The sequence below is a fragment of the Gossypium arboreum genome, chromosome 2 (assembly GCF_025698485.1).
Source record: "Gossypium arboreum isolate Shixiya-1 chromosome 2, ASM2569848v2, whole genome shotgun sequence".
NCBI lineage: Eukaryota > Viridiplantae > Streptophyta > Magnoliopsida > Malvales > Malvaceae > Gossypium > Gossypium arboreum.
Window position 1 is genome coordinate 11,710,776 of NC_069071.1, and position 21,091 is coordinate 11,731,866.

Sequence of the window (21,091 nt, forward strand, 5' to 3'; positions counted from 1 at the left end):
GCCTATTTTTGTCCACACGAGCAAAGACACGGGCGTGTGTCTCAGCAGTGTGGGACACACGGTCACGTTACACGGCCATGTGTCCCTTGGGGTACCCTACTAATTAAAGTCAATATACCCTCCAATTTTGACACGGCTTAGACATACGATCATGTCTATTGGTCGTGTGTAACACACGGGCTAGCTCACGGGCATATGGTCGGCTGTGTGGCCAAGTCAGTAGCCTCCCAAATTTTCACATGGCCTGGCACACGGGCGTGTTTTGTGGCCATGTGGACAAGTCAGTATGTATGCCCTATTTCATCACGGCCTAGACACACGGCTGTGTCTAATGCCGTGTGAGGCACACGGCCTGTTCACAAGGGCCTGTGACCTTTGAAAAGTTGAAAAATTTTCTAGGTTCTGAAACTTTCATATGTTATCGATTTGATCTGAATGCATGGTTTAGACTTTGTATGCTCGATTTAAATTCATGTTGAATATGAATGATATGTATTTATTGAAATGAGATGATATTTGATATTTGATTGTTCTGATCTGTGATACAAGTCCAGTAATGCCTCTTAACCTATATCTGGCGACGGTTACGGGTTAAAGGTGTTACATCTATTGCTTCTATGTCAAACCTAAATCAAGTGTGTAACAAAAACCTGAGAATTTTGTGAATGGTAAAAGTCAGATTCCATGGCTATCGATACCACACGGCCGTGTGGTAGGCGTGTGGTAGGCCATGTACCAAGCCGTGTGGTAGATCGTGTAAGACACTAACTTTGGTCAATAGACGTGTGTCTAGGCCATGTGAGGGGCTGTTTTGATTTTGAGTAATTATTGCGAATAACAAGGGTGTGTGTCTAGATCATGTAACTCTCTAACTTGAGTCACACGGGCGTGTGTCAGGCCGTATGCCAGATCGTGTAAATCTCTTACTTGGATCACACAACTGTGTGCCAGGTCGTGTGAGGCACTAATATGAGCCACATAGTCATGTGACAGGCTGTATCGGCCACACGGGCTAGCTATATAAGTCATGTGTATCCACACGGGTGTGTGGGCCAAAATTTTGAAATTTTCCACAAGGTCATAAATATCATCCAATTAGAATGTTGGCCTTCCGCAGGGTCCATATGATCTGAAATAAGCTATAAAACCTGATACCTGGTTATATGATGGTGTATAATCTATTATCTTGACATATATTTGATATGATATTTGTTAAGTAGATATGATATGAATCTGTATCACTGCATATATGACTCTGATATCTGTTAACTATGCATTTCCATTGGGATGTGTTGTGTTAAAGGAGGAAGTGTGGGAAGTTTAATTATCTACTGATTTTGGTGGCTAAGCCACACATATATATCTGATTCTGGCAATTATCACACTCTGATTTGGCAACTAGCCTGCAATTATTCTGAAACGTGACATACAATCACCATGCGGTTTGTAAGGATTGAAAGGTACTTTGTAACACCCCTAACTCGTGACCGACGCCGGTGTCGGACACGAGGGGTTAACGAGACAAATCCTCTTAAAGTACCGACCAATTTGGCATTTCTGGACAGGCTGGAAAACTGCGTCACCGTCGCCTTAAAAATCATATCTCGAGTTCCAAAACTCGGAAACTGGTTTCGTAAATTTTCCCTGAATTTAGACTCATATACCCATCCATGGATTTACTTTTAGAATTTTTGGTTGGGCCAATTGGTACAGTTTATTAGTTAAAGTCACCCATGTTACAGGGATCGACTGCTCTGACCTCCGCGCGTTACAACTTGAATATCTTTCTGTACAGGGCTTTAATACTGGTCCCGTTTATTTCTAATGAAACTAGACTCAAAATGGAATCTGTACATATAAGGCATGACTCCTAATTCTTTCTGGATAATTTATGGTAAATTTTCAAAGTCGCGACAGGGGACCCAGAAATCGTTCTGGCCCTGTCTCACGAGAACTTTAATATCTCCCAGTATACTGCTCATATGGTCGTTTCGTTTCGTCCATATAAAATAGATTCATCAAGGATCAGTTCCATAATTTACTCACTATTTAATTCTACTTATACTATTTTTAGTGATTTTTCAATCTCATCTCACTGCTGCTGTCCGCAACAGTTACTGCAGTAGACTATGCCAATTTCATGAATTTTTCCTTGGCCTTAATCATCCATCATACATGACACAAATTATGGCCACCTTAACAAAATTTGAGTTTCTAAGACTCGTGGCTATAGGTTCTAGCATCCCACTCGACGACCACATAGGCCATTTTCACATGGCTTAAAGTTTACAACCCACAATTCGACAAAATATAATAGCCTATACATGCCAAAGGTTCTTCAACAACAAAAAACAATACCACAAGATTTCAGCCGGTGTGATGACTTCAACGACGGTTCCGAGCACGCAACAATACGAGTCCAAGAGACCTAAAATGGGTGACAAGAAAACACCGAGTGAGTTTACAACTCAGTAAGTCATAAGCATTCGTCAATCTCTGATAAAGTTACTACTACATGTACAACAAATGAGGCTAGGTACTCGTCCATATCGAATCTATACCATAATACCTCGGACCTTTTGGTCCAATCTCGCACTAATTCATACATCCACATTTCATATTCTACACAACAAGATAATCAAGCATTTTTACACATTAACTCATTTTCCAGCACAACCATACAATTTCAATCATCACATAGATTTAAGGCTTACCAAATTCAACCCCAAGCATGAACGTATTACCTATTCGTCATGAGCTCAAGGTACTTACCGATCCGCTGTCCATACTCACTCGATGGAGACACACCCTCCATATAATTGTTCGATTGGAGATATTTATATATATATAGAGCACGCACACACGTTGCTTAATACTCGATTTCGCACACTTAGTGCCATGCGATTTAGGCCCTTTTACACAAGTGCCATGCCCTTCGAGCTCGCACACTTAGTGCCATATATTTCCAGCATGCACACTTAGTGCCAATCTCACACCGTACACACGTATTGCCAGACACTTAGTGCCGAAAGCAAACTTTCTACACATTTCACTATTTCTTTTGCATTCAACAATTGTCATCACTCCATACACATACATTTTCATTTATATATATATATCATCCCATTAAACACAATTGCATAAATTTTACAATCATTTAAGCAATATCAAATACGTGCTTAATGACTTACCTCGTGTTGGGTAAAATAGTTCCAAGTCGGCTACTCGATGACCTTCGTCTTTCCCTTGCTTGATTCTCCTTCTTTAACTCCTTGAGCTTAATCAATAAATCACTAGTTTAACCATCTTGCTAAACATTCATAATTCAACTACACATGCATATGTATGCTTGTATATTCGGCAACCATTCTTACTAATCGTCCATTTGGTCGATTATACACCTAACCGAATATGCACCAAAACTTGATTCAACATTACCTACATACTCACTTTAATGGCGAATATATATATATATGTACAATGTCAACTAACATCTTTTAATCACCTAATTTCATCTCATGAACATTTAATCAAATTTTCCCAATCTAGCATATTTTCACATCCATTTGTAACATCATGTACAAACACATATACACATATATCAAAACACAAATTTTACCTATCATGCAACAAGCATAAATCGCACTTATGAGCATGCCATGGCCGAATACATCCCACACCATCCCCTTTCAATTTTTGGTCATGGTTAAACAAAGAAAACTCCATGTCTTACTCAAGAATGCTAAAAGAAATTTCAAGAGTAGTCAATCCATCATTACATGTATCATCAACAAGCTTCACATTTAGCATGCAATGGCTTTAACACAATATCAACCTTGGCCAAATACCATTTCCATGGCATAACAAGGATTTGAACCATGGGTTAACATGAACATCAAGTTAGCAACTAAAACATGCATGAATCTCATGACACAACCTCAAACATACCTTAATCTTGACACAAGTATGACCAAATCTCCTTCTAGTTCTCTTCTAAACCAAGCATGAAGCAAAAATCCTTCCTTTTCCCTTAGTATTTTCAGCCAAGATTTTGAGAATGGATGAACAATTTTTTTCCTTTCTTTTTCCTCTACTCACGGCAACAAAGGGGGGCATCCATGCTCATTTTTTTCATTTCTTTATTTTTCTACATAATCCACTAACTAAACATGTTGGAAACATGTTCCCTTGCCCATATTCTTGTCATGGCCGCCACTCACCTTAGGAAGTGGGTTATTTGACATGCAAGGACAACTATTTTCCCACATGTATTAATAGGCCACCTTACAATTGCCTAGCACATTTCTAAATTTTCTCACATAAGTCCTATTTGATAAAAATTCACTTACTATTAACAAAATCCAAACACGAAATTTTCACACATGCATATATACATATAATGAGCATCAATTATGATGGTTAATTATTATTATGACTCGGTTTGGTGGTCCCGAAACCACTTTCCGACTAGGGTCGATTTAGGGATGTCACAACTCTCCCCACTTAGAAATTTTCGTCCCGAAAATCTTACCGTAAATAGGCTCGGGTATCGCTCTTTCATAGAGTCCTCAAGTTCCCAAGTGGCTTCTTCCATTCCGTGTTTATGCCACAACACCTTCACTAACGGATTTTCCTATTGCGCAACTCTTTTACTTCACGCCTCATAATGCGAACCGGTTCCTCTTCATAGCTCAAATTAGGTGAATCTCAATCTCGATGGAGCAATTACGTGCGATGGATCAGACCTATATCGTCAAGCATCGAGACATGAAAAACGCTTGTGAATCCTTTCGAGCTCAAGGGCAAAATTAATCGATATGCGACTGGCCCAACTCGTTCGGATACTTCATATGGCCCGATAAACCTCGGACTCAATTTGCCCTTACGACCAAATCTAAGCACCTTCTTCCAAGGTGAAACTTTGAGAAAGACCTTGTCTCCAACCTGATATTCAATATCTTTTCTTTTCAAATCCGCATCGACTTTTGGCGATCCGGCGACTTTCAAACTTTCACGAATTACTCGAACTTTTGCTCGGCATCCTTAACCAAATCAACCCCGAAGAATTTACCTTCACTAAGTTCAGTCCAGAATAATGGGGTACGGCATTTACGACCGTATAAAGCCTCGTAAGGCGCCATCTTAATACTTGATTGAAAGCTATTGTTGTAGGCGAATTCAATCAAAGGTAAATACCGTTCCCATGAACCACTAAACTCAAGGATGCAACATCTCAACATATCCTCGAGTATTTGAATTATCCGTTCGGATTGACCATCGGTTTGGGGATGAAAAGCGGTGCTAAAATGCAGCTTGGTACCCAAAGCATCTTGCAATTTCTTCCAAAATCGCGACGTAAATCTTGGGTCTCTATCCGACACGATAGAAATAGGCACCCGTGTAATCTCACAATCGAGAAACGTACAATTCCGCTAATTTGTCCATTGAAAAATCCGTGCGTCACGGGGATAAAGTGAGCCGACTTAGTTAGTCTATCGACAACGACCCAAATCGCATCCTTCTTACTCACGACAATGGCGGTCCGGATACAAAGTCCATTGTGACTCGATCCCATTTCCATTCGGGTATCATGATCGGTCAAGTAATCCCGATGGCACTTGATGTTCCGCTTTCACTTGTTGACATATCGACACCTTGAAACAAATTCGAAATGTCTCGTTTCATACCGGCCACCAAAATTGGCGTTTGTGTCATTGTACATTTTAGTACTACCCGGGTGGATTGACATTCGACTACAATGGGCTTCATTTAGAATTATCGAAATAAGTTCAATTCTTTGGAACACACAGACGACTTCTAAACCTTAAACAATCGTCATCATCAATTTGAAACTCGATTCCTTGCTCGAAACACACTCACCCCGCTTTGCAAGCAACTCCTCATCAACTTTCGAGCTTCCGAATTTGATGAGCCAACAATGGTTTGGCCTTCAATTCGCTACTAACACATTGTCGGGTAGAATAGACAAGTGTACATTCATCGTCAGAAAGCAAACGGTGATTTCGACTTAAGGCATCCGCAACCACATTGGCCTTTCCCGGTGATAATCAATAACGAGTTCATAATCTTTTAACAACTCGAGCCATCGTCTTTGTCGCAGATTTAAGTCTCTTTGAGTCATCAAATATTTGAGACTTTTGTGATCCGAATACACATGGCACTTCTCACCAAATAAGTAATGTCGCCATATCTTTAAGGCGAATACGATGGCGACCAATTCGAGATCATGGGTCGGATAATTTTTCTCATGTGGCTTTAATTGTCTCGACGCATAGGCCACAACTCGCCTTTCTTGCATCAATACGCAACCCAACCCAAGTAGGGATGCGTCACTATAAATGACAAACTCTTTGCCCAATTCGGGTTGCACTAGAATTGGGGCTTCATCAAATAAGCTTTCGATTGATCGAAACTTTTCGACATTTCTCCGTCCATTCAACTTAACATCCTTTTGGAGTAAGCCGTCATTGGCGTGGCTATCGTCGAGAAACCTTTACAAATCGTCGGTAATAACCGCAAGCCCCAAAAAGCTCCTAACTTCGGTAACATTCCTTGGTGGTTTCCAATCGACTATGGTCAAATTTTGTTCGGTCCACCGACACCCGATGCGACATCACGTGCCCCAAAAGCTAACCTCTTTCAACCAAAATTCACATTTATTGAACTTTGCGTATAATCGCTTATCTCGTAAGATTTGCAACACTAGCCTCGGTGTTCAAAGATGTTCGAGTTTCATCTCTCGAATAGACCAAAATGTCATCGATAAATACAACTACGAACCGATCCAAGTATGGCCTGAAAATTCTATTCATTAAATCCATAAACACCGAGGGCATTAGTGAGCCCAAACGGCATCACCAAGAATTCGTAGTGACCGTACCTCGTTCTAAAAGCGGTTTTGGTATGTCCGATTCTCGGACCCTCAACCGATAGTACCCGACCTCAAATCTATCTTTGAAAACACCGAGGCTCCCTTTAATTGATCAAACAAATCGTCAATTCGTGGCAATGGATATTTATTCTTTATCGTCACTTTATTGAGTTGACGATAGTCGATGCACAACCTCATGGTTCCGTCCTTCTTCTTCACAAACAATACAAAGCGCCCATGGAGAAAAACTCGGTCGAGCGAAACCTCTATCCGTCAATTCTTGCAATTGAACCTTCAATTCCTTTAATTCCGTTAATGCCATACGATACGGGCTATTGAAATCGGCGTAGTACCCGGTACAACCGATGTCGAATTCCACTTCTCGAATCGGTGGCAATCCCAAGAACTCCTCGGAAAAACATCCAATACTCACAAACCACTCGGTACCGATTCGAGTTTCCTTTCCGTCTCTTTACTCCCAAACACATACGCAAGGTATGTTTCACACCCTTTTCACATATCTTCGACGGTCATAGAAGATATTATTGCTGCACTCCTTTAAATCAAGAGACTCGACTCGGACTACCTCATTATTTGCACTCCTCAAATTAATGGTTTTCCTTTGCGATCCACCATCGTTGCATCATGTACGATCACCAATCCATACCAAGAATAACATCAATTCATGAAATGGTAGAAGCATCGATCGGCCGGAAAACAGATTCTCGAATTATTAGGGGCATCTCTTGCACACTTTATCAACAAGCACGTATTGACCCAAAGGGTTTGACACTCGAATTACGAACTCGGTAGACTCAACAGTAGAGTCTTCTTCGGATGCTAAGGTTTCACATACATATGAGTGAGTAGAGCCGGGTCAATCAATGCAATCACAATAGTATCAAAGAGAGTAAAAGTACCGGTGATAACGTCGGGGAGGATGCCTCCTCTCGTCTGCGCGGATGGCATATGCTCTAGCAGAGCACGGGTCTCGGATCGGACGGCCGATTAGAGGCTCCTCTCGATTACCACCCCTACCTCCAGAGATTCTCGGGGCCTACCTCCACCGTCGTTCCACTAGGTCTTGCACCTTGCGTCTTATTCCTCTCATCTAGCTCGTGCAATCTCTAATGAAGTGGTCCTTCGAACCGCATCCATAACAGCCCTATTAATGACTTACCCCAACATTCACCTAGGTGTCGTCTTCCACATTGGGGGCATTCAGTCTCTCTTGACGATTATTGCCCACACTAGCTACTCAAGTAGCTCGGAGTCCGTCAATGGTCGGGCTCTAATGGAAATTCCAGATCGTCCTCGACTTCTTGGTGTCCTCCACGAACCTCTTTACAGCCGAGAACGGAGCTTTACTCGTCGATCTTTTACGGTAATCTCTTGCTTCAAATTCAGCCTTCTTCTTCTCCCTCCCAAGTTCTTCCGCTTGCGAGCTCGTTCGACTAGTGTCACGAACTCCTTTATCTCCAAAATTCCCACTAGTAACTTTAACTCTTCATTCAATCCTTCTTCAAATCTTTTGCACATCGCAACCTCATCAGCCACACACTCCGAGCATACCGACTAAGTCTTACGAACTCATGTTCAGATTCGAGATCTGATCATCCGCCTTGCTTGAGTTCCAAGAATTCCTTACGCTTCGATCGATGAACCGTTGACTAATGTATTTCTTTCAAATTGGATTGGAAGAAATCCCAAGTAACTCGTTCATTTGGGACTATGGAAATTAAAGTCCTCCACCAATAGTAAGTCGAGTCTCGCAAACAAGGATATAGCACACTTAAGACATTCGTCGGTGTGCATGATGCTCATCTAACACTCTAATGGTGTTATCGAGCGAAACTCGGCCTTTTCGGCATCATCAAGAACTATGGCCTTGAACTCCTCGCCCCACGCTTCCTAATCAAGTCCACAGTGGTTTACTCAGCCTCACAGATCGAATCGGAGGCATTGCGAGTCTTGGGGTGGAGTATTTAAATTCGGGAATGGTTGGACAGCCGGGTTGGTTCGGGCATATTATGCGACCCACTCATTCATCATAGTGAAGAAGGCTTGTTTCGCCTTCATTTTGATTATTCGCGGATGACCGAGGCTCAACAGGCGGTGTCCCTTGCGCAGGAGCAGCCGCTACACTTTCAACGTCATCCGCCAAGGGTCTCTCTACCCCGGTTCCATCGCTAATCAAAACAAAAATTTCAACCGTCGAAGTCATCACATTATTAAGCACTATCAATTTGGCATGTATAGCTAGACTCACACGCGCTATGGTAGTCCTAGAACCGACTAAACCATAGCTCTGATACCAATAAAATTGTAACACCTAACTCGTGATCGACGCCGTGTCGGACACGAGGGTTAACGAGACAAATCCTCTTAAAGTACCGACCAATTTGGCATTTCTGGACAGGCTGGAAAACTGCGTCACCGTCGCCTTAAAAATCATATCTCGAGTTCCAAAACTCGGAAACTGGTTTCGTAAATTTTCCCTGAATTTAGACTCATATACCCATCCATGGATTTATTTTAGAATTTTGGTTGGGCCAATTGGTACAGTTTATTAGTTAAAGTCACCCATGTTACAGGGATCGACTGCTCTGACCTCCGCGCGTTACAACTTGAATATCTTTCTGTACAGGGCTTTAATACTGGTCCCGTTTGTTTCTAATGAAACTAGACTCAAAATGGAATCTGTACATATAAGGCATGACTCCTAATTCTTTCTGGATAATTTATGGTAAATTTTCAAAGTCGCGACAGGGGACCCAGAAATCGTTCTGGCCCTGTCTCACGAGAACTTTAATATCTCCCAGTATACTGCTCATATGGTCGTTTCGTTTCGTCCATATAAAAATAGATTCATCAAGGATCAGTTCCATAATTTACTCACTATTTAATTCTACTTATACTATTTTTAGTGATTTTCAATCTCATCTCACTGCTGCTGTCCGCAACAGTTACTGCAGTAGACTATGCCAATTTCATGAATTTTTCCTTAGCCTTAATCATCCATCATACATGACACAAATTATGGCCACCTTAACAAAATTTGAGTTTCTAAGACTCGTGGCTATAGGTTCTAGCATCCCACTCGGCGACCACATAGGCCATTTTCACATGGCTTAAAGTTTACAACCCACAATTCGACAAAATATAATAGCCTATACATGCCAAATGTTCTTCAACAACAAAAAACAATACCACAAGATTTCAGCCGGTGTGATGACTTCAACGACGGTTCCGAGCACGCAACAATACGAGTCCAAGAGACCTAAAATGGGTGACAAGAAAACACCGAGTGAGTTTACAACTCAGTAAGTCATAAGCATTCGTCAATCCACTGATAAAGTTACTACTACATGTACAACAAATGAGGCTAGGTACTCGTCCATATCGAATCTATACCATAATACCTCGGACCTTTTGGTCCAATCTCGTACCAATTCATACATCCACATTTCATATTCTACACAACAAGATAATCGAAGCATTTTTACACATTAACTCATTTTCCAGCACAACCATACAATTTCAATCATCACATAGATTTAAGGCTTACCAAATTCAACCCCAAGCATGAACGTATTACCTATTCGTCATGAGCTCAAGGTACTTGTGACAGCCTTAAAACGACCCTAGTCGAAATGTGGTTTCGGGACCACAAAACCAAGGCATAAAAATAATTTAATATTTATTTTATTGCCTATAATGTGTGTTAACTCATGTGTGATATTTTTTATGCTTTGATTTAGAATTATAGATGTGAATTTCACTAGAAAGGACCTAGTAATAAACTTTGAAAGTATGAGGGGAAATGTGTGATGACTAATTAAAGGATGCATGCAAAACAATGGACTTGCATGTCAAATTTCCCCATAGCTAGTGGCCGGCCATGACAAGGATTTATGGGCAAAAATCATGTCATGAAACATGTTTGGTAAATGGGTTATGATGGAAAGAATAAAATAAGGGTATGGAATAAACAATTAATGTTAGTAGATGAGAAACAAAAAAAAAAAGTGTCCATCTTCCTCCATAGCTTGGCCGAATGTCCTAAAGGAAGAAAGAAAAATTTTGTTCATCTCTTTTCACTCTCTTGTTGGCCGAAAATACTAAGGTTAAGGAAGGAGTTTTGCTTCATACTTGGTTTGGAAGAGGATTAGGAAGAGGTTGGCTAAACTTGCATCAAGATTAAGGTATGTTTGAGGTTCATGCATGTTTTAGTTGCTAGCTTAATGTTCTTGTTAGCCCATGGTTCAAATCCTTGTTATGTCATGGGAATGAAATTCGCCAAAGTGAATGTGGTGTTAATGCCATTGCATGTTAAATGACAAGCTTGAAAGTGATACATGTGATGGAGGATTGAAGATTCTTAGATTTTCTTTTAGCATTTTTTTTTGAATGAGATACTAAGTTCTTTGTTTCACCATGACCAAATTGAAATGGTGTGGTGTTGTGGTATTCGGCCATGATATATCCATAAGTATAATTCATGCATGTTGCATGGTAAGTAAGATTTAAGCTTTGGAAATGTGTATATATTTGGATATAAGCCATTTGAGAATTCGCCCTTGCACCTACATGAATATATGTTTGCACATGATGGATTGGTATGACATATATACTAATTCAAAGTGTATATTTGCTTGTGATGATGTGTTGATTATGAAGTAAATAAGAGATGTGCAATGAATTACGATATGTAATGTGTTAGTAGTAAAATGTATGCTGTTTTTTTTTTTGTGTGTGGTATTAAGTGTATATTCGGCCACATGAGGGGTAATTAGTGTGCATGCATTCGGTTTGAGGCAAGCATATTGATGCCTATTCTTGGCTTAGAAAATTCGGCTAAGAGGAATATTAACTAATGTGTTGAGTTCGATTTATGATTTCGTACATATGCAACTTTGATGCCTAATGTATATAAGGGCCAAGTACTTTGAACTTCACGTTGATGTTTGAATGTATTGAATTGCTTGTTGTGATGTAAAAATGTGCATGACCATTGTGTATTTGAGCTAAAGGATGGCCATATGACCATTTACACTCCTTGTCATATTCGGCCATAAGCTATCATGATGAGATTTTAATAAGTTAAATTTGTGTGAATTAGCTCAAGAGCAAAGGGAGCTAAATCCGATAAAGGGAAGGAAAAAGTAGTTGAATAGCCGTCGAAATCGCCGACAACATCCAAGGTAAGTCTTGAGTGATGACCCTACTTGAATTATATCAAAATTATGCTCCTTGTTTGTGTGGCCATTGAGCGAAATAGTAAAGGTTGATAAATATTTTGTGTTAGAGCTTTAGTAACGAAAATGAACTATGGACGTGTCTTGAATATTGATATATGTGTAAGTGAACATTGAAAATATATCCGGCTAAGACCGAAGGCATTCGTATGAGTTGATATATCCGGCTAAGACCGAAGGCATTCGTGCGAGTTGATATATCCGGGCTAAGACCAAGGCATTCGTGCGAAGTTGATATATCCGGCTAAGACCAAGGCATTCGTGCGAGTTGATATATCCGGGCTAAGACCAAGGCCTTTGTGCAAGTCACCAAATCGGGTTATGACCGAAGGCAATCGTCTGAGTCGCTATATCCGGTTAAATCCGAAAGTATGTGATTCGAAGTGAGCAATCTTGCTGTGAAAATTTCAGCTTATACACTTGTGAAAATTCCAGCAATGAGGTATGTTTGTATGTACTTGTACTAATTGAATTCTTACAAGTAAGTATCGCTAAGTTGATAAACGAGCTACCGCCTTGGGCTAAGTTGTTCTTTTGTGTATGAACATAAGGGTCGGTGATGTGAAATAAGTATGAGTATGGGAATGTGAATTAGTAAAGTGGTTTAATTAGCCATGTGAATAAAATACCTTAGTCAAAGCTGATTTCATTGCTTGAGACTTACTAAGCATTAAAATGCTTACCCGTTGCTTTGGCTCTCTGTTTTATAGGTTTCGCTCGTTAGCTATCGGATTCGGGATCAAAGAAGTCAAGTCATCCACACTATCGAAGCCCCATTTTGGTACAAATTTTGGTTGAACTTTGAAATGGCATGTATAGGACCATCCTTTGTTGAAGGTCATGTACCTTCGGTTTGTGTAAACTTGGATAGCCATGCGAAAATGGCTTATATCGTTTTTAGCATAGAACTATAATCGTTTGTATGTTGACCCTTATGAGGTATGGAATTATTTTGAAACGATTAGCCATTGGAATGGTTAATCATGATCACGCTTTGTGCTATGTTTGTAAAAGGGCCAATTGAATCATGGAAAGTATGAAATAGGTAAAGCCTACTAAAGGCAGATGCTGACAGCAGCAGTGACGTGGATGTGAAAAATCACTAAAAATAGTAGGAATGGTATTAAATAGCAAATAAATTATGTAAGTGTACCTTGATGAATCTACCTTCATATGGAAGAAACGAAATGGTCATATGAGTTATAAGTTAACAGATTTTAAAGTTCTTGTGAAATAGGGCCAGAACGGTTTCTGGATCCCTGTTCCAACTTTGGAAAATCATTGTAAATTAACCAGAGATAATTAGGAGTCATTCCATATATGTGTAGATTCCTCTCTGAGTCTAGTTTCTATAGAAACAAACGGCATTAGTATTGAAGCCCTGTACAGGAGATATCCAATTCGTAACGCACAAAGGTCAGTGTAGTCGATCCCTACAACAGGCGAGACTTTAACTAATAAACTGTACTAATTGGCTCGACCAAAATTCTAGAAAAAATATGTAGATGGAAATATGAGTCTAGTTTCAGGAAAAATTTACGGAACTGATTTTCGAGTTGTAAAACTCAAGTTATGAATTTTGGAGCGACTAGTACTCAGATTGGCAGCTTGTCTGAAAATTGTCAATAAGTGGGTTGAAGTCATTAACACCTCGCGTTCGACTCGTGACGGTCTCGGGTTCGGGTGTTACAATTTTATTGGTATCAGAGCTACGGTTTAGTCGATTCTAGGACTACCGTAATGCGTTTGGGTCTAGCTATACATGCCATTTTATGTGATTATATGATAGTGTGGTGATTTACGACGTTTGAACTTGTGTTTATTTATAGTAATGGATCCCGATCCCAACCGAAGCGATAGGCGATGATGTGGAGAGTGTGGCGCTGCTCCGCACAAGGGACAGCGCGGCGGACTCTCAACCTGTTGCTAGTAATCCGAATGACGAGGCTAGACAAGCCTTTTATAGCGTGATGAATGATTGGTTCAACCAATACATTCGAACTAATACTACTGTTCCACAACCTCCATTCCCAACAAACACATTTCCGCACCTACAATGCCTCCGTAATTGACCAAATAAGGTCGAATAAGCCCCAGTTGATAGAATCCGAAAACATGGGGCTACTGAATTTAAAGCTACGGATAGTGATGATGCCGAAACAAGCCGAAGTTTTGGTTGGACAACACGATCCGGTACTCGATGAGCTATCTTGTACACCCGATGAATGCCTAAAGTGTACCATCTCCTTGCTACGTGATTACGCCTACTATTGGTGGAGTACTCGACTTGTTGTGCCCCGCGAACAAGTAACTTGGGAGTTCTTCCAAACCGAGTTTGGAAAAAGTATATCGATCGAGATTTATGGACCAAAAGCGAAAGGAATTTCTCGAACTTAAACAAGGTTCCATGTCGGTTCTCGACTATGAGCGAAAATTCGTGAGGCTTAGCCGATGCACGCGAGAATGCATTTCTTGAAGCTGTGATGTAAACGCTCAAGATGGACTGAATGATGAGATAAAGCTGTATGTTGGCATTTTGGAAATCAGAGTTTGTGACTCTCGTCGAGCGGCGATGCAAAGCCGAGGAGTTTAGTATGGAGAAAAGGAAAGCGAAGCGGGAGCAAGGGAGTTTCAGTAAGAGGTATTGGGGAAGCCCTTCCAACATCATCAAAGAAACTTAGAGATGGCTTAGGCCGATCTAGAGACACTTGGGCTTTTCTAGACGAGATCGCGATCGACCCCTGTGACCACACGAATCACTTGATCGCCAGATGTGGGAATGATCGACGAGAGAGGACGAGTGCGATGTGTGGCAAATGGCATTTTGGAAGTCTGTAGATTCCGTGACCGCTCTGTTACAAGTGTGGATCAGTTGACCACTTCATTAAAGATTGCCCGAGGTTGTGCGAGCAGAATGTAGATCGGAGTGGGAAGCGGGTACTACCACCGCTCGAGGTAGACCATCCGGAAATACGGGCAAGGCTAGTGGTGGTCGAGAGGATCTAGAGATCTTTGCGACCAGATCCGAGGCTCGCGCTCCAGCTAGGACTTATGCTATCTGCGCAGCGCGAGGATGCCTCCTCGCCGGATGTTATTACTGGTACTTTCACTCTCTTTGATACTAATGTGATTGCTTTGATTGACCCCGGTTCTACTCATTCTTATATATGCGAAACCTTAGCATCCAAAGAAGACTTTGCCTATTGAGTCTCTTGAGTTCGTAATTCGGTGTCAAATCCTTTGGGTCGTTATGTGCTGGTCGACAAAGTGTGTAAGAAATGCCCCTAGTAATTGAGGTACATGCTTTTCCTATGGACTTGATGCTTTTGCCGTTCGATGAATTTGATGTTATTCTTGGGTTGGATTGGTTGACCGTGCATGATGCGGTTGTGAATTGCAAAAGCAAGACTATTGATTTGAGATGCTAAACAACGAGATGATCCGAGTTGAGTCTCTGAACTTGAAGGGTTGCCACCGTAATATCATCAATGTTGGCCCGAAATATGTAAGAAAAGGGTGTGAAGCATACCTTGCGTATGTACTTGATGATAAGGAGTTAGAATAGAACCCAAATCATGCGGTGGTTTGTGAATACCCGGACGTTTTCCCAAGAATTGCGGGTTTGCCACACTGTTCGGAGATAGAGTTTGGCATTGAGCTTGTACACAGGACCACACCGATTTCGATAGCTCCATATCGTATGGCACCAACGGAATTAAAGGAGTTGAAAGCTCGGTTGCAAGAGTTGATGGATAGAGGTTTTGCTCGCCGAGTTTTTCACCTTGGGGTGCACCGGTGTTGTTTGTGAAAAGAAGGACGGAACCATGAGGTTGTGCATCGACTATCGTCGACTTAATAAAGTGACAATAAAGAACAAGTATCCGTTACCACGTATCGATGATTTGTTCGATCAACTGAAGGAGCCTCGGTGTTCTCAAAAATAGATTTGAGATCGGGCTATTATCGATTCTGAATCCGAGATTCGGACATACCCAAAACCGCCTTGAGCGAGATATGGTCACTACGAGTTCTTAGTGATGCCGTTTGGGCTCACTAATGCCCCATGCGGTATTTATGGATTTGATGAATCGGATCTTGGATCATATTTGGATCGGTTCGTAGTTGTGTTCATCGGCGACATCTTGGTCTATTCAAGAGATGAGACCGAACATGCGAGCACCGAGATTAGTGTTGCAAATTTTACGGGATAGCGGTTATATGCTAAGTTTAGCAAGTGTGAGTTACGGTTAAGAGAGGTTAGCTTCTTGGGTCACGTGGTATCCATCGGGTATTCGAGTCGACCCAAGCAAAATTTCAGCCATACTTAACTGGAAACCTCCAAGAAATATTACTTGAGGTTCGAGCTTTTGGGACTTGCTTACTTACCGACGGTTTGTAAAAGGATTCTCGATGATAGCCACACCCATGACGTAAACCGCTTGTAAAGATGTCAAGTTTGAATGGACGGAAAAGTGTCGAAAAGTTTTGACCAATTGAAAACTCATTTGACGGAAGCTCGAAGACTAGTACGTACCGAATCGGCAAAGAGTTTGTCATCTATAGTGGCGCCTCCCTACTTGGGTTAGGTTGCGTATTGATGCAAGAGGGTCGAGTTGTGGCCTATCGCGCGAGACAATTAAAGCCACATGAGAAAAATTATCCGACCCATGATCTCGAATTGGTCGCCATCGTATTCGCCTTAAAGATATGGCGACATTACTTATTTGGTGAGAAGTGCCATGTGTATTCGGATCACAAAAGTCTCAAATATTTGATGACTCAAAGAGACTTAAATCTGCGACAAAGACGTTGGCTCGAGTATTAAAGGATTATGAGCTGGTCATTGACTATCACCCGGAAAGGCTAATGTGGTTGCGGATGCCTTAAGCCGAAATCCTTTGTTTGCTTTACTGACGATGAATGTACACTTGTCTATCCTACCCGACAATGTGTTAGTAGCGAATTAAAGGCCAAACCATTGTTGACTCATCAAATTCGTGAAGCTCGAAAAGTTGATGAGGAGTTGCGTGCAAAACGGGCCGAGTGTGTTACGAACAAGGAATCGGAGTTTCAAATTGATGATGACGATTGTTTGAGGTTCGAAGTCGTTTGTGTGTTCAAAAGAATTGAACTTATTTCGATAATTTGAACGAAGCTCATTGTAGCCGAATGGCAATCCACCCGGGAGTACGAAGATGTACAATGAGTTGAAACGTCGGTTTTGGTGGCATGGTATGAAACGAGACATCTCCGACTTTGTTGCAAGATGTTTAATATGTCAACAAGTGAAAGCGGAGCATCAAGTGCCTTGAGGTTACTTGACCGATCACGATACCCGAGTGGAAATGGGATCGAGTCACAATGGACTTTGTGTCCGGACCGCCGTTGTCGACAAGTAAGAAGGATGCAATTTGGGTTATTATTGATAGACTAACTAAGTCGGCTCACTTTATCCCCGTATGTATGGATTTTCATTGGATAAACTAGCTGAATTGTACGTTTCTCGGTTGTGAGATTACACGGGTACCGATTTACATTGTGTCGGATAGAGATCCGAGGTTCACCTCGCGATTTTGGAAGAAATTACAAGAAGCATTGGGCACCAAGTTGCATTTCAGCACCGCCTTTCACCCCAAACCGATGGTCAATCCGAGCGTATAATTCAGATACTTGAGGATATGTTGAGATGTTGCATCCTCGAGTTCGATGGTTCGTGGGACGGTACCTACCTTTGATTGAATTCGCTTACAACAATAGTTTTCAATCAAGTATTAAGATGGCGCTTACGAGGCTTTGTACGGGCGTAAATGCCGTACACCATTGTTTTGGACCGAGCTCGGTGAGAACAAAATTTTTGGAGTGGATTTGATTAAAGATGCTGAATGAAAGTAAAAGTAATCCGTGAAAATCAAGATAGCCTCCGATCGTCGAAAATCGTATGCGGTTTGAAACGAAAGGACATTGAGTATCGGTGGGAGATAAAGTGTTTCTTAAAGTTTCGCCGTGGAAAAGATACTCAGATTCGGTAGTAAGGGCAAGTTGAGCCGAGATTCATTGGGCACTGAAATCTCCGAACGAGTTGGCCCGATTAACGTATCGTTTGATCTTGCCCCCGAACTTGAAAAGATTCTAACGTCTTCCATGTTTCAATGCTTCGACGCTATAGATCTGATCCGTCGCACGTAATTAGTCCATCGAGGTTGAAATTCAAGCCGATATGAGTTATGAAGAAGAACCGATTCGTATCCTAGCTCGTGAAATGAAAGAGTTGCGAAACAAAAGGGTTCCGCTAGTGAAAGTGTTATGGCTCAAACACGGGATAGAAGAAGCTACTTGGGAACCGAGAACTCTATGAAAGAGCAATATCCAAACCTATTTACGGTAAGATTTTGGGGACGAAAATTTCTAAAGTGGGGAGAGTTGTGACGACCTTAAAACGACCCTAGTCGAAATGTGGTTTCGGGACCACAAAACCAAGGCATAAAAATAATTTAATATTTATTTTATTGCCTATAATGTGTGTTAACTCATGTGTGATATTTTTATGCTTTGATTTAGAATTATAGATGTGAATTTCACTAGAAAGGACCTAGTAATAAACTTTGAAAGTATGAGGGAAATGTGTGATGACTAATTAAAGGATGCATGCAAAACAATGGACTTGCATGTCAAATTTCCCCCATAGCTAGTGGCCGCCATGACAAGGATTTATGGGCAAAAATCATGTCATGAAACATGTTTAGTAAATGGGTTATGATGGAAAGAATAAAATAAGGGTATGGAATAAACAATTAATGTTAGTAGATGAGAAACAAAAAAAAAAAGTGTCCATCTTCCTCCATAGCTTGGCGAATGTCCTAAAGGAAGAAAGAAAAATTTTGTTCATCTCTTTTCACTCTCTTGTTGGCCGAAAATACTAAGGTTAAGGAAGGAGTTTTGCTTCATACTTGGTTTGGAAGAGGATTAGGAAGAGGTTGGCTAAACTTGCATCAAGATTAAGGTATGTTTGAGGTTCATGCATGTTTTTAGTTGCTAGCTTAATGTTCTTGTTAGCCCATGGTTCAAATCCTTGTTATGTCATGGGAATGAAATTCGCCAAAGTGAATGTGGTGTTAATGCCATTGCATGTTAAATGACAAGCTTGAAAGTGATACATGTGATGGAGGATTGAAGATTCTTAGATTTTCTTTTAGCATTTTTTTTTGAATGAGATACTAAGTTCTTTGTTTCACCATGACCAAATTGAAATGGTGTGGTGTTGTGGTATTCGCCATGATATATCCATAAGTATAATTCATGCATGTTGCATGGTAAGTAAGATTTAAGCTTTGGAAATGTGTATATATTTGGATATAAGCCATTTGAGAATTCGCCCTTGCACCTACATGAATATATGTTTGCACATGATGGATTGGTATGACATATATACTAATTCAAAGTGTATATTTGCTTGTGATGATGTGTTGATTATGAAGTAAATAAGAGATGTGCAATGAATTACGATATGTAATGTGTTAGTAGTAAAATGTATGCTGTTTTTTTTTTTTTGTGTGTGGTATTAAGTGTATATTCGCCACATGAGGGTAATTAGTGTGCATGCATTCGGTTTGAGGCAAGCATATTGATGCCTATTCTTGGCTTAGAAAATTGCTAAGAGGAATATTAACTAATGTGTTGAGTTCGATTTATGATTTCGTACATATGCAACTTTGATGCCTAATGTATATAAGGGCCAAGTACTTTGAACTTCACGTTGATGTTTGAATGTATTGAATTGCTTGTTGTGATGTAAAATGTGCATGACCATTGTGTATTTGAGCTAAAGGATGGCCATATGACCATTTACACTCCTTGTCATATTCGCCATAAGCTATCATGATGAGATTTTAATAAGTTAAATTTGTGTGAATTAGCTCAAGAGCAAAGGGAGCTAAATCCGATAAAGGGAAGGAAAAAGTAGTTGAATAGCCGTCGAAATCGCTCGACAACATCCAAGGTAAGTCTTGAGTGATGACCCTACTTGAATTATATCAAAATTATGCTCCTTGTTTGTGTGGCCATTGAGCGAAATAGTAAAGGTTGATAAATATTTTGTGTTAGAGCTTTAATAACGAAAATGAACTATGGACGTGTCTTGAATATTGATATATGTGTAAGTGAACATTGAAAATATATCCGGCTAAGACCAAGGCATTCGTGCGAGTTGATATATCCGGGCTAAGACCGAAGGCATTCGTGCGAGTTGATATATCCGGGCTAAGACCGAAGGCATTCGTGCGAGTTGATATATCCGGCTAAGACCGAAGGCATTCGTGCGAGTTGATATATCCGGGCTAAGACCAAAGGCCTTTGTGCAAGTCACCAAATCCGGGTTATGACCGAAGGCAATCGTCTGATCGCTATATCCGGTTAAATCCGAAAGTATGTGATTCGAAGTGAGCAATCTTGCTGTGAAAATTTCAGCTTATACACTTGTGAAAATTCCAGCAATGAGGTATGTTTGTATGTACTTGTACTAATTGAATTCTTACAAGTAAGTATCGCTAAGTTGATAAACGAGCTACCGCCTTGGGCTAAGTTGTTCTTTTGTGTATGAACATAAGGGTCGGTGATGTGAAATAAGTATGAGTATGGGAATGTGAATTAGTAAAGTGGTTTAATTAGCCATGTGAATAAAATACCTTAGTCAAAGCTGATTTCATTGCTTGAGACTTACTAAGCATTAAAATGCTTACCCGTTGCTTTGGCTCTCTGTTTTATAGGTTTCGCTCGTTAGCTATCGGATTCGGGATCAAAGAAGTCAAGTCATCCACACTATCGAAGCCCCATTTTGGTACAAATTTTGGTTGAACTTTGAAATGGCATGTATAGGACCATCCTTTGTTGAAGGTCATGTACCTTCCGGTTTGTGTAAACTTGGATAGCCATGCGAAAATGGCTT